Source organism: Bombus pyrosoma, linkage group LG10 (genome assembly GCF_014825855.1).
Source record: "Bombus pyrosoma isolate SC7728 linkage group LG10, ASM1482585v1, whole genome shotgun sequence".
Classification (NCBI taxonomy): Eukaryota; Metazoa; Arthropoda; class Insecta; order Hymenoptera; family Apidae; genus Bombus; species Bombus pyrosoma.
In genome coordinates, this window is record NC_057779.1 from 6,816,894 (window position 1) to 6,828,850 (window position 11,957).

The 11,957-nt window shown below is 33.6% G+C and overlaps 1 protein-coding gene, 1 long non-coding RNA gene and 1 other non-coding gene across 4 annotated transcripts in view; 1 reads left to right on the forward strand and 2 right to left on the reverse strand.

The window, feature by feature from the left end:
- Positions 1 to 2,917, reverse strand: part of LOC122571456 (solute carrier organic anion transporter family member 3A1) — a 67,782-nt gene extending 64,865 nt beyond the window's left edge. For both annotated transcript variants that reach the window (XM_043735198.1, XM_043735197.1), the window contains exon 1: positions 2,660 to 2,917. The gene's annotated coding sequence lies outside the window, so the exon portion shown is untranslated. The remainder of the gene's footprint in view (positions 1 to 2,659) is intronic.
- Positions 2,918 to 3,516: 599 nt separating this feature from the next.
- On the reverse strand, positions 3,517 to 3,588 carry Trnap-ugg. Its single transcript has one exon. It is a non-coding gene; the product is annotated as a tRNA-Pro (tRNA).
- Positions 3,589 to 5,711: 2,123 nt separating this feature from the next.
- LOC122572148 lies at positions 5,712 to 11,872 on the forward strand. The gene is made up of 5 exons (XR_006318384.1): positions 5,712 to 6,623; positions 6,909 to 6,976; positions 7,502 to 10,686; positions 10,794 to 11,688; positions 11,765 to 11,872. It is a non-coding gene; the product is annotated as an uncharacterized LOC122572148 (long non-coding RNA).
- Positions 11,873 to 11,957: the final 85 nt, after the last annotated feature.

Below are 11,957 nucleotides of genomic sequence, written 5' to 3' on the forward strand. Positions count from 1 at the left end.
GTAAAGACGGGACTTTTTACGAGGTCTCTGGCTTAACTCTGCGACCGCGATGCGCCTGGTTGGTCAATAAAGTTCTTCACGAGCTGACACCTACTAGCCGACGGAAACGGAACAACTTTGACAGCGATTCTTTCCGCGTTTCTGCATTGAGATACCGTTGCTCATACTGTCATTATAGGTAAATTTATCCGATGGAATTTCATCAGGGGAATTCACCAGCGAATTGGATCAAATCTGAACGCAACGAGCACACCGTGAAACTTGACACGTCAACCTTGCGCTGTGAACGGGTGCGCATTTTTAACAGCCGGTTAATTATCGATACAGGAGTCGCTATATCGAATGGTAACAGCTGGCCGGTCGAAATTAACGTCTCGAAAAGAACACACTGCTCTTTGTTCCTTATATCGGCGATCATATGTTGCCTTCGCTTCTTTGCGATACCCTACGATAGTTATACGTGATGTTGCAAAAATAAGTGTAAGGTTTTGAGAAATTGTGCTATGTATAAAAGTTCTATTATTATTATTATTATTATTATTATTTGAGAATGATAATGAGATATTTTATATCTCTTATAGTAGTAAAATCTCTGAAAATAGTTTAATCATTGTTCTAGAAATATCTTAACGTTTTAATTCAACCATGATCCCAAGAAGATACAAACTACTGTTTTCTCATATCGTCGAATCCATTAAAAATATCTGTAAATGTATATTTTGTACAAATATAATCGAAAAATTATAATAATAACGTTTGGATCAATATAATGTAAGAGTAAAAGATAATTATTTTTCTCCGACTGTTATAAATTCGTCCATTTCCGAACAGGTTAAGAAATCGCAAGCAGAATGAGCGCGAGAAATGTTCGTCCTTGCTCGTGAACTTGGCCGAAGTAAAAAATGTTGAATCCTAGATTATATTTTTGATATTTAGAGTAACGAGCAGAAAAATAGCGAAAGTCCATATACCAAACATTCAACACAATTTATTACTTGTTACGTATATAATTTATTACTATTTATTTATCGTACTTTTCTATATCCTATCTCATATTACAAAAATTCAACTAGAAGTAAAACTTCTCATAATTACTTAAACGTGTGAGTAAGAATTTCTTTATTTATATGCTCGCTTATTATATATCTCGCTTATTTATATATCTATTTCATTAGCCAGCACACCATAGATACATCGCTACATAATCTATTATATAATCAACATCTCAGAGGACAAAGAACTTATTTTTATGAATTCAATTGTTACCGAGTAATGATTTATGTAAATACAATACTTTGTAACTCTGTGTGTTCTCTAAAAGTTCACAGACAACCAACATTCCTCACGCTCGTTGTGAAACACCCAGTATACGGATATCGGTAGTCAAGCCATTCCGCAGCACTGTAATAGGTGCATGGACGGATCGATGCTGAAAAACTGGAGATCGAAAGTAAACGTTCGAAGTTCAACGATAATGGGCATCGATACCGTGAGAAACAGTAAGCAGGAAAGAGGAACGATAAAGACAACACCATAGCCGATGTACGAGCAAACGAGAGCAACATAGAACATCAAACTAGAAAGAAACACAAAATTTATCGTGTGTTTTGAACAATGGTCGATTAGCCGGTCCGTTATTCGTCTTCGTTGGAGTAACTAATTAAACCGCAATACCGAGTGGACGGTTAATTGGTACACCGTTTAAAAGCATGACTAGAACGGGAAGGTATCGTTTTGCATAGGACAAGGTCAGAGTCCTAAGGACTGCACCACGGCCGTGCACCGCTCGACAACAGCCGGATTCCACTCTCGATGCCGCGCGCGCGGTGACAGAGCATACCGAGAATGTAAAAATAGTTATACAGACGCCGAGGTTCAAGACCTCAATATTGTATAGATACTACGGTAGCGCGATAACGTTATCCATGGAATTATGGCACAGCTGTGTTTGCACGTAAACACCAGCGAACACAAGAACAACGAGAACGACCGTGCGACGAGCACAAGATTAAGATTTTAAGATATACATATCTTTCTTCATCACTTGCCGCGCTTATTCAAGAATTACTTTCAGCCGCGATTTCGTGTTGGAAATTTTCCGTTTGCAAGTTGTAAATAGTCACAGAGTGGTTATATCTAAGTATATACGCTGCGTAACTAAAAGAAAAATTCAGCAGAAAACTGTGATTTTTTGGTGTAATCTGAGGGATAACAAAGACAGTTCATTTCCAAGGGTTCCACATGCAAAGGGAGCAACGAGAGATAACGCACGATAAGAATCTCTCTCTCAACAGGCGATACCTGTCCGGAACCTCGCGACCAGATTACGAAAACTTTGTTCTGACCTATTTCTGAAGATGCTGCATGCCATATCCCTCGAGATTTTGCGACTTAAAATATCATTTTGCTTACAGAAATTGATTAGAGAATTTATCCCACGAGATATACCAAGAACTTTGTTTTGTCCGAATTTTAGTGCGAATTTTGATAATCTGGAAAACGTAGAGTCGCAGAAAATATTGGTAGACACGCGATGCAATTTTCGGTAAATTGAAAAAAGTCACTTGGCTCTGCGGATTGACCGAATATTCGATAGCACACGCGACATAGGAGACCCCGATGCGACGAATATTTAAAGTAGATGTTTTGATAAACTTACCGAAAGGACGCTCGAAGCACCTCACGAAACTCCTTTGTATCCAGGGCAGTGAAAAATCCTCGTGGTGACACCGCGATTAACGAGTTTTGTATACATCTAAACACACTCACTGACACTACGAGCCGAGCACTGAACGAATTTTACACGCACGCTTGCCTTGACCTCACGATCTGACCGGTAGATCGGTAAGAATTTCACGAAAATCACATTGATAGCGTTCGACCGTCAGCTTCCTTCGGAGATCATAGACCAGCTGTGTTTTTGCCCGACCATTGAGGAACTGGTGCATGCGCACTGCGTACAGGCCGCTATCCGCCATCTTGACTTTCTCCGGAGTAGGAAAACATATCGCGCGCAATTTGAACTTGCTAATTTAAGTCTACCGACTTTGTGCTCGTTAATGAAACTTTTATTAATTTTCTAACCACGTTAAAATAACATACAGTGTCACGAATTTTACTTACCATACTTTTTAATGGAATCTAAAGTATATTATTAAGCAAAAATATGTATACCTTTTACATTTTTAATGAAGAATGATAATATAAGTTTAAAAAATTAGGTTTGTAAAATGAAAACACCCTTTTTTATTACTAAAAAATAAATAAAAGAAAATTTGTTAAAACAGGATGTTGAAAAACAATTTGTTATCAGCATTAAATTCGTGTATATTTATAATTTCACACGCTTATATCTACATATTAACAGAAAATACATGTTTCTTTTAATTGTGTAAGATGTTACTTAATTTCAATAGACAATACTTCATACAATAGAGCTTACTTAATGCTTTGTATACATGTATATTACTTTACAGTATTTCTGGATACAAAATTCATATCAACATAAAAAAAATTGGGCCCCTCCGGGATTTGAACCCGGGACCTCCTGCACCCAAAGCAGGAATCATACCCCTAGACCAAGAGGCCACATGTTAGAGTTTTTTATAACATAGTACATTCAGTACTTAGTAAAATTTAAATATATAAATAAATATACAATTATTGTTATAATTATATATAAATATATTAAATATTATAATGCAAACATATTATAATATCACATATATTATGTAACAATATATCAGTCATAAATTTCTATAATGGCAGACTAAAACATAATACAATGTGATAGCCTTCAATATAGCCTATCAAAATATAACTATAATATATACATAATTTATACGTAAAAATGTAGAAATATTAACCTTAATATCAATAATGTCAGTCGATAAATAGATACGCGATCATATCTACAGATGATTATTAATTAAAAATGCATGATTATGATTGCAGTATTGATGGTAGTTACGAATACCAACAAATACATACGTATATATGTACATAGTTTAAATGTATAGTCAATAACCTCGTATATGATACTATCGATTAAGGATCGTCGCTGATTGCAGCTACTTTTACAGTAATAATTATAAATTTTTAATTCTTACGACCCATTATAATATTTCATACCAATTTATAAATTTTCCAAACTTATCTTTAGGCACTTTCATATTCGACTTATTCTCTATTTAGTCATACGCATCCTCTATATAATGAAATTAAATTAGTGAACGCATTATTTTCTAATACGTATACTAAGGTGACATTGGAAAAAATTATAGAATTCATTTTGCTAGTTCGAATATATTAAGTTATCCCTTCGTTCCGAAAAAAATTAAACGAATTATTCCATTGCTTCGATCCACATATATCTTAAAAATAGAATTCTGAACGATTAGAATGAATGTTCTTAATAGACTTTTCTACTTCTTTCGTACTGTTTCCTTAATTGACTTCGATAGTAAATACTTTTTAATAGACTTCTTAATTTAATTTAATTTAAAGTATATATGTAATCTTTGAGAGATTGCAATAAGTCATACTGTGCTGCATTTCTCGCGTGAATGTTCTATATCATCACCATCTCACGACTTTTATCAATAATTTTTATTGTTTCTAAAGAAGACGCCATTACAAGTTCAGTTTTAGGCGCGTAGCATTATCGTACTTTTCAAGCAACTGTTTTGCCAAGGAATTCCGGATTTGTTGTAAAGATTTTCGAGTATTTATAAAATGTGATACAGTTTATTACTAGAACATATCTCAGCCTTCGGTAACAGACAGCATAATCTCTAAAATCAGTTATATTGCATTTCGAGTATTCGTTAATGTTCAATGTAGAGATACATATACATTCGGAAATTAGTTAATTCGACACGATCGACTTCCCGCGACATAAACACACATCCCCACCCGTCGGACATTTGATAGGAGAACGGGTCGCGGGGAGCGTCATTGCGGTGTCGAAAGTCGTCGTGCAAGGACCTGTCAATTTTCGAAGCTCGCGATTTATTAATTAACTGCGTAGTATCTTTACTCATATTTCACTGCCTTCGTACGCTATTATTAGGTTTGTATTGTTAACAGTTGTTCGCTTATTAATTTATTATACATTGTTATAACAAAGTTAAATAATATTTGAAATACTTTTTTGTTCTTTTTTTCTCTCGATCGTATGTTTGGTTATTTGCTTCCGAGTTAGAATTTGAAGTTGATTATTGTTTCTGTCTCATTTTGATTATAATTCTATATGTTTGTTTTAAATTGATGATTTTCTTTTGTGCAGGTTGCTCGACCATAGCGGGGCGATGACTGGGAATTCAAAATAGCGTCGTTTGGACGCCATGATGATTAGCAGTCAATTTGTCAGCTTCTCATGGAGATCGAGTTAGGTTTGTTAGAATGATAGAATGTTTTAATTATTGTAACGAAAGCAGACTTATACATACGTTTATATTATCTTTTCATTGGATCATTGGTAATACATTTACGTATTTATTGTATAATATATATTTGATACGTACCTTTGCACTATATAATTAATATGTAATATAATTGAACTAACGAATAATTTTATATTTGACAGTATTAAGATGAAATTGGAAACAGTTATAAAATTTACATTGCTAATCCTTCGTTCTGAAAAAAATTAAACGAATTATTTCATTGTTTCGATCTACATATATCTTAAATAGAATTTACTTCTTTCGTACTCTTTCCTTCATAAATTTTGATGTAAATATTTTTTGAATAGATTTTTTAATTTAATTTAATTTGAAGTCGATTGACTTAATTTTATTGTATATATATATATATGTATATTCTACATTAAGAGATTGCAACCAATCACTTTGTTTCGTTTCCCGCGTGAATTTTCTATAGTATCGCCATCTCACGACTTTTATCAATAATTTTTATTGTTTCTAAAGAAGACGCCATTACAAGTTCCGCTTTTGGCGCGTAATATTATTTGCTCTTCAAGCAATTGTTTTGCCAAACAATTCCGGATTTGTTGCAAAAATTTTCGAGTATTTATGAAATGTGATACAGTTTATTTACTAAAAGACATATCTCATCCTTCAGTAACACAATATAATCCCTAAAACCAGTTATATTGCATTTAGAATATTCGTCAATGTTCAGTGTAGAGATACGAATTTTATAATATTTGTAAACAATATTTTACGCTTTTCCAGACATCGTTTTAATATGTAATTTTATGACAGCAGCAAACAGCAGTACTTTGCAAAACAAACACTCGGTAAGAGGAAGAAGGAAAACATGTAAACATATTTTGCTTCTTTCCCTACAGCCCCCCTTCTCCTAACACAGTTTTAATTTCAGAAAATGTTTTTGTGATCGCGTGCAATGCGATTAGTAGAGTCATTGTTTGTTTCGTAATTGTAATTTCAATATTTCTTAGAGCAAAATAGCTCTTATTAGTACTAATTGTAGTAGTTATACGCGAAATTAGAGTCAATGTTTGTTCGTCGGATTATTTATCGGGCGCGTTGGTAATTTTTTATTTCTCTTTTTGTATATAGTTTATTTTTTTTAAATATTCGTTTTCGGTATTCGAGTCAGTGCTCAAGAGGATAAAACCCCTCCCGGAGGCTAGCAATGTAAGTATTTTTGCACATTATTTACCAATTTAGTTTGTTCTTTTTATATTGCTAGAATTATTTTAATATCTATTGGAATGAAGTCTCAAAGTTTTAGTATTGAATTATAAAATCTAAATTTCAAATCCTTATAGTAACTACAGTTTATTAGAATTTCAATTTTGATTATTGTCAAAGTTTTAAGTTTAATAGAATTTCATGCTTCATTTTCTTGAACTTTTGAAACAATCAACCTGTGGTTTTAAGAATAAATTATAATGTATAATGTTACATATTTTGTTACAGCTTTTCCACGATCTGCACTTCCTCTTGTTCTCTGGATAGGATCTTATGGTGTTTCAAAAGCTAGAAATGTTGGTACTTCAATTAATTCTGTTTTTTATTTTTTTTAAATTATAATTAACTAATCAAAAAATAAAGTTTGCTCGAAAATTTGTATTCTTTCTTATTACATTAATAAATGTAGTATCGGGTAGAAGGGCCTAAGAAATATCTAGCGAATCATAAACAATGTCCCGAGAGCCGAGGTGCCGATGGGCCCATAAATGTGTCGTTGGTCCTTCAAGTGAATAGAAGTCGAAGAGTTTCAATCGAGAAGTCAGAGAGTGCGAGTTGCGTTGTAGAGTATAGTGTTGCTAGCGTTGTCGAGAGAGTGTGGTCTGCGTGAAAGAGAACGTTGGATCCGTTGTGTCGAGAATTGTCTAAATAGTAGCGCGTTAGTGCGATTAGTTCATATTAAACTACCATCGTTTTTCATTATATATTCATTCATTATAAATAAATCGTAAATATTAGGATATTCCATTGACAATACTACATAAACTATAAAATTTTGTCTTCAACAATAGATTATGTATATACTCCATATTTTGTTATAGATATTTCACAACCTGTACTTCTACCGTAAGGTTTGATGATTCTTCCGGGATGGCGGCCTTCACGGTGGTTTCCTCTGAGCTACGTCAACATTGTCGACATCGTTCTTCGTATGTAACTGTGAGTCGCATGCTTTTTGTTCCTCTGGTCACTCAATCATGTCGTAGGATGAAAGGTCCGAATCGACACGAGTGACTGGTTGTATCACGTAGAATTTTTTACGAGCATAGTGACTGCGAGTATTTATTATACCCGTGAGTGGTAATACATATTTCCTTTTTATGTGTTTTATTTATTAGTTCAGGATAGGTCTTCTTGCACATCGCATTTTTTATTAACACGAATAATGTTTTAGTAATTGATTAATTAATTATGAATGATCATGAATGAAGTCAAATATATTCGTATGGATATAAGTACGCGTATAAATAAAATGAATGAATATTTGAATACATAATAAATGTTGAAATTACTTGAATTAATTATTTTACGACGGAGAAGTACAATATCCTACGACTTTGTCATAAAAAGATTATATATAATTTGTTTATAAAAGTATTAAAGTCCACTTCTTTCCGTACAAAAATGTATTTTTTATGTGCAAGAAGAAATTTCGCGGCAGGCAGATTTCGGAATCAAAGCAACAAGTTTTGAACACTTTTTCGTGATTACGAAAATATGCTTTGACGAAGAGATCGCCTGAGATTACTTAACATTAATGTTTAAACTGCAGTCTATTATTATATTGCTTTGAGTTTTAGTGTTCTCTTTCATAAATAAATTCTATGTTCTTTGCCTAGTTTTTTTACAATAGTAGAATTTAAATAATTTATTAAACTATTAAATTCAGTAAATTAACATAGATTCACAATAATTTCAAATATAATGAATAAATACAAAATGAAAGAATAGTAGTCCGTTAGATGCATACAAAGCAGATATACTAATCATCTTTTAGATCAGGATTTTCAGGTTTAACCCTTTCCGTATCCATTGCCAGGATCTCATTCACGTACCCAGGTGCTACGTGGGTGAAGGAAAGACGATGGGTACGATGACCATAAACTTAATAATTTGTTAGCGACTGACGACAATTGGTGTATCGTGCGCGACGTAATTTCCACATTGTATGTGTGTGTGTGTGGTTAGGCTGTGGATTTGCGTCGTCATTTCAATTATTAATATTCAATTTATACAATATACATAATATAGATATACAAATATACGTAATATAAAATGTACAAACATAGACGATAATACCCTTCATTCTACTATTATAACATTCAAATAACAAAGTGATGGTACCAAATTTCGTATCATTTGTTTAAATGGCGTCACTTCTTTAGAAAATGTAATGCATGTATTTCTTCAATTGTAAACTTATTTGTAATTAAATTAGAATGTATTTATATCGCATTCTGCGCAATGGTCGCTAGTTATCGTCAGTCGATTTCAGGAAAACGGTACGTAAATTAGAGTGTGAAAGTCGAATGCCAAACTCGGGTGTCGGAGGCGTCCCGGGACGTTCTCTCTAGTGTAGGCTCTTGCACCCGGGTGTTATATGTGAGAACCGTAGAGTGAGTGTGTTGGTATGTCTGTTTTGCCACTTTTTAAATATAGGGCTAGGTAGGATAGGTAGTATACTTTCTGGTATGAGTGTTAATCCTAAGTAGGTAGAGCTGGGCAGGTTGGCACAGTCTCTGGTCGGGTAGGCGCGTTTTCGTGTGTCCAACCTGTTTCAGGAAATCTAATTTGAAAAATCGTCAGTAAAACTAGAACTAGTGGAGAATGCCACTCGTTTATGGTTTTGTCTATCGGTTTTTTGAACTGCGCGGTCGTGGTCGCGAGTGGGTCTCGGTACGCACGTTTATGTATCGCTCGAGCACGCACATGCGAATGGGCAACCATCACCGCTGTGATCGTTGGTCAGTGCATGTGCACTTTGAATCAGCTTCCGCGGTTTATATTTTTATTTCACCTTTATAAGTTTTTTTTTTTGTTTGCGACTTAGAAGTCTCGAGTTTAGATTTAAGTTTCAGCGGGCATTGTGCCTGAAGAAAGAAGAGGCTATAAGCCGAAGAGGCCCGGCAAACTGCCATTCAAGAGGGCAACTACTAATGGCTCTCTATCCTCTGGATCATCCAGAGCATGGAAAGTCATTCGTATTACCACTTTGTCACTATGCTCCTCTTTAGTATTTGTAGTAGTATGTAGTTCTCTTCTGGCCAATTTATATATCAGCTCATCATTACATTGGGCAAATCGCGGTTTTTTCTTAGTGTTGCGAATGATTAATACCGGTTTGAATTAGAGTTGCGAAGTAGTTGAAGTTTCGCGTTGCAAATTAGAGTTGCGAAAAAATGTGAATTTCGCGTTTTGAATCAGAGTTGCGAGAAAACAGTGACTACGGTTTGAATTAGCGTTGCGATGAAATTACGATCGTGTTTGCTGTAGTATTGCGAATTATAATAGTTCGCGTGATTGTTCTTAGCATTTCTTATTATCAATTATTAGAATTTCTTAAGTATTATACCAGAATACTTATCGTGTTCTCTTTTATTTGAACAATATCAATTGTCTGTTTTATAATTGAATTTAATCAATTAGTGTTGCGAAACAGAAAAGTTGTTCCACTCACGGGTTGTTCGGGTCTACATCGAGTGGATGGTCCTTCACTTCAGGCCAGCGATTTCTTTTTCAGCATCCCCTAATCCCAGAGCGTTTGCTTTTGAAAATACTGCCGATAAACTTATCTATTTGATATTTATAAACATTTTTAAATTTGGTATAGTACTATTATATGATTTTGAAATAATTTTATTAACTATTTACTTAATACTTAAATATACAAGTCTGAGTGACATCGAGACTCGAGAAGTCATTGAATATATTAAAAGCTTAGTTTTATGTAAAGCTGTTTAGTTTAGTAATTTTCTTTTAGTAATTTTTTTTAAGATTTTAATCTTCTTTCATCTTAGTATTTGGGTCAAAATTTCAATTTTTGATTAAATTCAACTTCAAATTGCTTTGCATTTAGAACAATAGTTTGATAATCTGATCTTTTTTCGTGCTTCCTCCCTACCGTTTGATGTATTAATAAATTAGCTTGTTATAGATTTCTCGAATTTTAAGAAATATCGTCAAGATTCGTATAAGTACCCCTCAGAGACTTATTTCAATAACATGGGTAAGTGAAAGGATATAAATACGTACTAAGAAGTATTTATCTGCATTTTGAGCATTTATTTATATTAAGAATCTTCCTACATTTCTCATATTTTGTGTTTGTTTCAGAAATCATCGTGAAATCACCAGAAGAAGATTTATAAACCATATAATATTCCCTTCTTCTTCCCTAACTTTTTAGTTAGGTTGGATCCACAAATCTTTAAATTTTTATATAGTCAGGTTAATTTAAATTTACAATTAGACAAGACGTGTCTTTAAATTGAATAAAAGTTATGACTACGATGATTAGAAAGTTAGGCTATTCTTAAGTCAGGCCAGGTTTATCATTATAGGTTGTAGGTAGTTAGTAGAAAAGTAATGGTAGAAAGTACTGCTTCCTAGTATTGTTAGCGCTTGCTTATGTAAGTATGCTAGTATTTAATACATGTATCATTAATCCTCAATTGGTGAAAATCGTATTTAACTGCCAACAATTTAACATATTGACTATTTATTTGTGTTGCGTATTTTACATAATAAAACATCCTTATCACATAAAATGCAGAATATACATTGAAATAAAATTTTCTAAAATCAAACAATTTTATTCTAACTTATTCCGAATCACTTCCAACCCAACGATGCTAATTGAGGATTAAAAGTAATAAGGTGGATACGTAGGAAATGGTCAATCGAACTTTCATTGTCATGAAAATGTACAATATTTGATATGATCACGAAATAGCGTCTCATATTGAATTACACAGCTGGTTTAAGATTTAATTTATTTTTATTTTCAAGATTAGCATTTCGCGTCGCTTTTGCTTAAAACTCCTTTTGTTGTTTGTTTCGCATAACAATCAAGGAATTGATCGTTTTGCACACCAAGAGGAGAATTTTTCTTATAAATTCATGTTTTAAACAAATAAATTTTTGTACGTGAAAGGAGGGTGGATAGGATCGTGGATAGGGTGGCTCTCCACTCGCAGCAACCTCCACGTCGTTGAGACTCGGGCAATCGGTATTATTTCATATATAATTACTAATCTCATTACTATACGTGATACAATTATTAATTATATAAAAAAATAAACTAGAAGAGGTGAGAAACGGAGAGACACAAAGGGAAGAAGGAGGGGAGCAAGTAAGTTGGACTGGAGACCAAATAGTAGAAGAAAGAAGGAGGAGAGAAACAGAAGAGAGGAGAAAAAGGATAAGGGAATCAAAGTACAACAGGTACTACAGGAACATAGCCAAAGAGGAGAGGCCAAAGTATCTGGAAGGGAGGAT